The sequence below is a fragment of the Protomyctophum bolini genome, assembly GCF_963924005.1.
Source record: "Protomyctophum bolini genome assembly, chromosome: 3".
Classification (NCBI taxonomy): Eukaryota; Metazoa; Chordata; class Actinopteri; order Myctophiformes; family Myctophidae; genus Protomyctophum; species Protomyctophum bolini.
Genome location: NC_137864.1, coordinates 47,760,982 through 47,767,832, shown reverse-complemented (window position 1 = coordinate 47,767,832; position 6,851 = coordinate 47,760,982). Strand labels below are relative to the sequence as shown.

Sequence of the window (6,851 nt, the reverse complement as noted above, 5' to 3'; positions counted from 1 at the left end):
AGGCCTTACTCCCAGAACCCACCTCACCCCTGCCCATTTTGATAGGCTAGGGTTGACGACTGTTGTGAATTATCTGCATGCTGTCTGACTGGCAGCCTCTGCATCCACAATCACACATGTGTTTGCCATCACACCACTCAACTCATTAGCCAATCACAGTCTAGCTGTGCCACATATAACCAGCAACTCACCCCACACTAGTCCTCGCTCAGTCTCCAGCCTTCACACTGCAGGCAACATGCAGCACCTGCAGACCTCACTGAGTCTACCCACTACTGCAATGGGCCTGGTCTACAAGATTCGCTACACCACTACGATACCCATGTACCTGTCTAAATACTTCTGTCAACGAAGTCCACAATCACAACACCAGAGGAGTTCAACAAACAATTTCCAAATCAATCAACCAACCAACCAACCAACCAACCAACCAACCAACCAGTAGTATTTAAGCAGCAGTTGGTATATGAACAATTTAGCCTTGTTGTCCACTAGATGGCGTGCAAACTCTACATAGACAGTGTACTGTGTAGTTTGGTTGATTTTAGGTTTTATTGTTGTAATTGTCATTATATAGTACATTATTTATTTTTTACATTATTCTAAGTAAAATATAAATTAAATTGGCTTTCGAAGCAAAGGATGCAAGTGTGCATTTAACAATAACGTTTATAAAGTATTTGAAATACACTGCATAAAATTCAATGAACATGCTTACATTGTGCTGAAAATAGCTATTAGATTATAGGCTACTATTAAAATAGAACCATTAAAATAACTCATTGTAATATACTCTTCTTCTAGTGAAATCATAATCAAAACAATGTAATGTAAACAACAGTCCGGTTTGCAACGCATGTGTTCAAGAGTAGGTGGTTGCTAAAAACGTGCCTCTAATTCAAATAACCCAAACAGAGGACACAATGACTTCCTGTCACATAGTGAACCCGACTTCCTGTATAAGCCGGTTTACTAGATATATAGACCATGTGGCTGGGCGAGTCGTCGTCTACATGAGAACTCTTGCAACAATCCAGGTCATTTATATGTCTGTGAAAACCCAGTATTGACGCGGCGCACGCACAACAACGTGCTCATCGAATTCAAATCCTGAATCAGAATCAACTCAAGGTTCGGGAATCTCTCGGGACAGTGGGAACACTTGCTTGCGGTATTGTGGACGCACTTTTGATTCCACATTTCCATCTCCTTTTGCTCACTTAAACACCAGAACAGGTATGGTTTCATTTTAAGTATTATATTTATTATTCTAGATATTCATAAATAGTGAATGTTGTCAATTTGAGTGTGTATTTGATGTTATACCCTTTTGCTCACTGCTCAGACTCGCTGAAAAGAAATTGCTTGGTTTGGTGTATCCATAATTCCGTGCCCGTGTCAAACTGTAGGCTACATGATAATAAATAATATGGCAGCTAATCTGGAGTTATGTATGTGGGCTGGCAGGTTCAACTTCATGGGGCTACTTCATTAAATTATCCAAGCGTGACATGACAATGAAAGAAGCAGCATTAAATAATAAGGCTGCCAAAAGTTAAATTAATTATTTTAGTGGGCTGTGCAATCATGCGCAATATGCTTTACAACTTCTCAAGAATGAATTCATGGTTAGTAGTAGACAGTACGTTACCTGTGTGTGGTTTCATATTTCGTGTTAGCCCCATATGTGCCCTCTCCCTACGCTCATTCTGTAGCTCCGAGATGAGGTCACACACTAGCCCCCTCCCACGCGTTTCAGGAACGGCCTTCAACGGCGCAAGCTTCCGCAGTGTACATTTCTTATCCTTACCACACCATTAATCCAAAACGTGTATGGACAATGCAACTTTACACTAATTCATACATAGGAGCGGCGCAGAAAATCCCGCCGCTCCTATGTATGAAAGCCTTTACGTCCCGTCTTTTGTCAGTCGCTTCCATGTTTATCAAGGAAGTTGAAAAGCTTTAGCGCCTCCCCGGCGCCTCCCCTGGTCGAAATTTCCAACTGACTTCAGTTCACTCGACATGCACGCGCACACGCACACTTCCTTGATAAACATGGAAGCGACTGACAAAAGACGGGACGTAAAGGCTTTCATACATAGGAGCGGCGGGATTTTCTGCGCCGCTCCTATGTATGAATTAGTGTAAAGTTGCATTGTCCATACACGTTTTGGATTAATGGTGTGGTAAGGATAAGAAATGTACACTGCGGAAGCTTGCGCCGTTGAAGGCCGTTCCTGAAACGCGTGGGAGGGGGCTAGTGTGTGACCTCATCTCGGAGCTACAGAATGAGCGTAGGGAGAGGGCACATATGGGGCTAATTTCGTGTGTTCTCTACCAGCATTAATGAGCAAAGACGACGACCGCGGCTAACTACTAAACAAAATCTGCCTGTGCCTGTGCAAACTCACCAATCAGCTGATCAATCATCAGTCTATCAATCTATCATGCTGCACAGGTTTTTGAAAATCATATTTTGACAGTACTTGCTGCTTTTCATTCTATGGGAGGGAACTGATGACACATTTTATTTTTCTCTATCTGCCATGGTCTATTTGACTATTCAATGGTTGAAAATGTATATTTTCAACATTAACTGAAAGTTGCACAACAAATATGACCTAAATCAGCCTGATGGTGGAGCTGTAATTAAAGGTAACATTTTGAGAATTTGAAAAGATTTGCCTAAAGAACTACTAATAAAGTCCATCTGACTAGAGGACAGACATCATTTATTTTCATCTCCTGTATATACTGTAAGTCCAGTTGTTAATACCACATTTCTTTGTAGATCATTATTGGGCCAAGCTTATGAAAACGGACACATGTAGCTTAGCTTATTGATCACCTATTTAGGTTCCAAGATATTGGTCAGTGGCTCCACACATAAATACAATTTATTTGAATTTTGACCTATTTATTAAATAGGTCAAATTCAACAACTGTTTAGGCCAATCATCACAAATTGTGAAAGGAATGTGGCTAAGTTGCAGTTGAGGAATGTTAGGCCCAGTTCATTTGTCATCATGCACGCTGTAATTATGAATTTGCATTCCTGAGTGACTATACATGTCCTAAGTTTGGGAGTGCAGAGGAGGCAGCCAGGTGTTCCTAGATCAGGTCAGGTGGGGCCGATAAAATAACCTAAAACTAAATGTGGGTAGGGCTGAGCGATATAGTAGTCAATGTACATACACATTCACCTCACACACAATGTCTTGCTTTTGTTACTTCTGTGAACATTGTGTATATATGGTTAGCATAGAGCACTCGGCCAAATTGTTATGGGTCAATTCCAACATAAAAAACCCCAAAATCAAATCAAATGCATTTCCTTAAATTAAAATAACATTTAAGAAGTAGTGACACAACATGGCACTAAAGCGAAACGTTGTGCGCTGGTCGATATGCTTTTTTCACTAGTTTGGGTCAGGCAAATGTCTAATTTCTCTTCTGTGTCTTGAGCTAAAAGGTTTGGTGAAACACTGGTGTACTGTAGGGTCATTTGTGATTGGGTCCAGACACATGGTGACAGCGCCACCTATAGGTTAACCAATACAACTACAAGGTTTGAGGATGAAGGGACCTGTGTGCAACAACCTGACAGCCACGCCGAGTGGTCAGAGCGCGTACCACATGGGCTCAGATGCTTGTCAGCGAGTCCCTAGTTTGATTCCCGGCTGGCCGGACCATTTGCTGCATGTCACTCCACAACTCTCTCTGTGTTTCCTGTCTCTCTCCACTGTCTACTGACTATCGAGGCTAAACGAAAAACTAAAACTTAAAAAATAAATAACGAAGGGACCTCACATACAGTGGAAAGTATAATGGCAAACTATCAGGTCTATCACTCTAGCACTACAAAAAATAGGCCTAAAGTCCTCAACCAGTGGTTTTCAACCAGTGGTCCGGGGACCACCAGACCACCAGTGGTCCTTGACGGGGTTCCAGGTGGTCCCCAGCTAAATTATGCAGAGTTGGTAACCAAATGGGCCCTTATTGATTGTTAACTCTTGAGAGCGTAAAATGGTTTGGGACCCGTATGGGTCCATTTTATGCTCTCAAGAGTTAAATTACTGTTAAACATCTGTATTACTTAATTTACAAGAATTCTACACAATTGGAAAACGTAGAATTGTTATTTTGATTTTGTCGTTTGCCTGTTACATCTCCTATAGTGCCAACAGTCCAACAGCATATTGTGGACAAAGTCAAAGTCGTGATGATTTGTCACACGTTACCGCAGTGATATTTGTTCTCCGCATTTGGCCCATCTCTTGGAGCGGTGAGCCGCAGCCAAGGAGCGGTGAGCATCTCTTGATGAGAATCTCATCAAATCTGGTGGTCCGTGGCTCAAATGCTGAATAAATAATGGACCTTGATATGAAAAGGGTTGAAAGCCACTGTTCTAAACAGATAGGCGCAGATTCATTTACTATTTATTTCTCTCTCCCTCTGTTTCACGCTTATTCTCCAGACTATTCTCCGAACTATTCCCCCTCGATCTTGGCTCATATATTACACTCAAGAGCACAACACCACCTCTGCTCTGGTACTTTGATATTTCTCAACTTCTAATGACTCTTTGGATATCAGTTTCATACCAGGGCTAGGCCTTTTGATGTCAAAAAGGCCAAGACAAATATGATAATTGTCTGGAGGGCCAGTGCTCCAAGATGCCTTCCCCTCTCTGGTTCCCAGTGCTTAAAGTCTGGTGATTGTTCACCATATTATGGAGGACCTGATATCCAAAGCCTTCCCTCAAGATTTGAGGGTCTAATTTGAACTGCTTGTGGGACATCATATGAGTTGTTTTTGTTGTTGTTTTATCTCCAAGCCAATGACTGTGCAGATAGAAAATGCAAACATGATCCATATTCCATATATTTATTATTCCACCTCCACATTGATCTAACCTCCTCTTTTACTTTGGGGTTTTGCGTACTCATGAATATTGCAGTTGCTAAGGGAATGTTGGGAGGCTAGATGCTTTTATTGCCAGCCTTGGCTGGGAAAAGAGGAATGTTTCTATGTCCCGGGGAAGGTGAATACTTCCCCGAAGTCACGCCTCAGTGATGCTGTATTTATTATTTATTTCAATTTTAACATATTGAAAAACATAGGCCTAAACAAACTCAAGTGCATTCGTTCTGATAACCTTACACGTTATCCTAGTGTTAAGATATTTAAAAAAAAATCCATGCACACATAGAAAATAAAACACATTTCCAAGTTGGACATTGTAATGGATGCTTGGCCTGTTTGAACATTGAACTCTTTCTTGTTTATTTTCTCTTCTCTGACGAATGCCTTTGCAGCCATGCAAGATGCTGTTGAGCCTGGTCAATTCTACGGTACATGCAAAGAGGCAGGAAGTAGGATGTCCAGTGTGGTCCATTTGACCCAGAGAATGAATAATAAAAAGGCGGTTAAAGGGCTTAGAGTAGAGAAGCTCTGATAATCATAATAACGACGTAGAAAAGGCTATAGGCAACAGCAACATTTATACTAGCTATGTATTCCATTCCCATGTCTGTAATGCATTGTAAATGGCTTATTGCGAACGCAGTGAGCACTTACTATGAGACCTAGCAGATCATGTCTGTGCGTGCGTCTGTCTGTCTGTCCGTGTGTCTGTCCCGCTATCCAAATATGGAGTGTGTTGCATCAGCAATCACTCAGCTCCATATATGGGCACAAAAGGGGCCAGTGATTTGTTTGTTGTGGACCTGGCCCCTTTTGTGCCCATATATGGAGCTGAGTGCGTTCGCTTCCCGCGTTTGCGCGTCTTACTCGTAACTATAACTATATTATTATAGTTACAAGCACTCATAAATACTTGTTATATGATTTATAACACAATTGTAAAGTAATAAGCACTCATTCTCATAAATACATTGTAAAATGCAGTTATGAGATCTTATAACTAATTACAGTGTATAATAAACCATGTTATTCTACATTATAAGTACCGGTATGTTTATAATGTATCATAGTAGACATGGGGGCCCATTATGCACAGCGTTACCATGTAGGTATGCATGTGTTTATGTACAGTATGTATGTGTGTATGCACTATGCATGCGTAAATTCATAATTGCATATTTAGATACATGCCTATAGTACATCCACGACATGTGTGTAAATGTACACTGTTACTCTTTGAGTGTGTTGTGTGTGTGTGTGTGTGTGTGTGTGTGTAAAAGTGTTTAAAGTGAATGCAGCCCAGTTATATTAATTTGAAGCTGTCCAGAGGACAGAGATGACATCATCATTACCTCACCCCGCTCTGTTAGAGAACTTATGAAAAACATGTGGCTTCGCTTTCTCCACACACTGCAAATTGATTGAGTCTTGGACTTTTTTTTTTCTTTGTTAGAAGTGTGTGTGTGTGTGTGTGTGTGTGTGTGTGTGTGTGTGTGTGTGTGCGCGTGTGTGCGTGTGCGCGCGCGCGCATAAATGCCTGTGTATGTAAGTGTCGGCGGGCTTTGTTTTTATTATTTTGGCGTTGTTCTTTCTCTCCGGGGCTTTGACTTCATCTGTCATTCATTTGGCTCGTTTCCTTCAGCCTGCAGCTTTGCGTTTGGTCAGCCAGGTCTGAGGGCCCTCTCCATTGGTCAGCCAGGTCTGAGAGGGCCCTCTCCATTGGTCAGCCAGGTCTGAGGGCCCTCTCCATTGGTCAGGCTCGCACATCATACCTGAGTGCTTGAGTATGTGTGCGTAACGCCCAGTGAAACAACTATTTTTTATACACTGCATGAATGCAAATTCAAAGCTAAGCACTAAACAGATTTATTTTGATATTGAATGTGAGATGGAGATATGAGGCTTAACCACTTAAACCCTCA

At 41.6% G+C, this 6,851-nt stretch overlaps 1 protein-coding gene across 2 annotated transcripts in view; it reads left to right on the top strand.

Moving 5' to 3' along the window:
* The first annotated feature begins 1,136 nt into the window (after window positions 1-1,136).
* Window positions 1,137-6,851, top strand: part of add3a (adducin 3 (gamma) a) — a 137,330-nt gene continuing 131,615 nt past the window's right edge. For both annotated transcript variants that reach the window (XM_080760198.1, XM_080760197.1), the window contains exon 1: window positions 1,137-1,236. The gene's annotated coding sequence lies outside the window, so the exon portion shown is untranslated. The remainder of the gene's footprint in view (window positions 1,237-6,851) is intronic.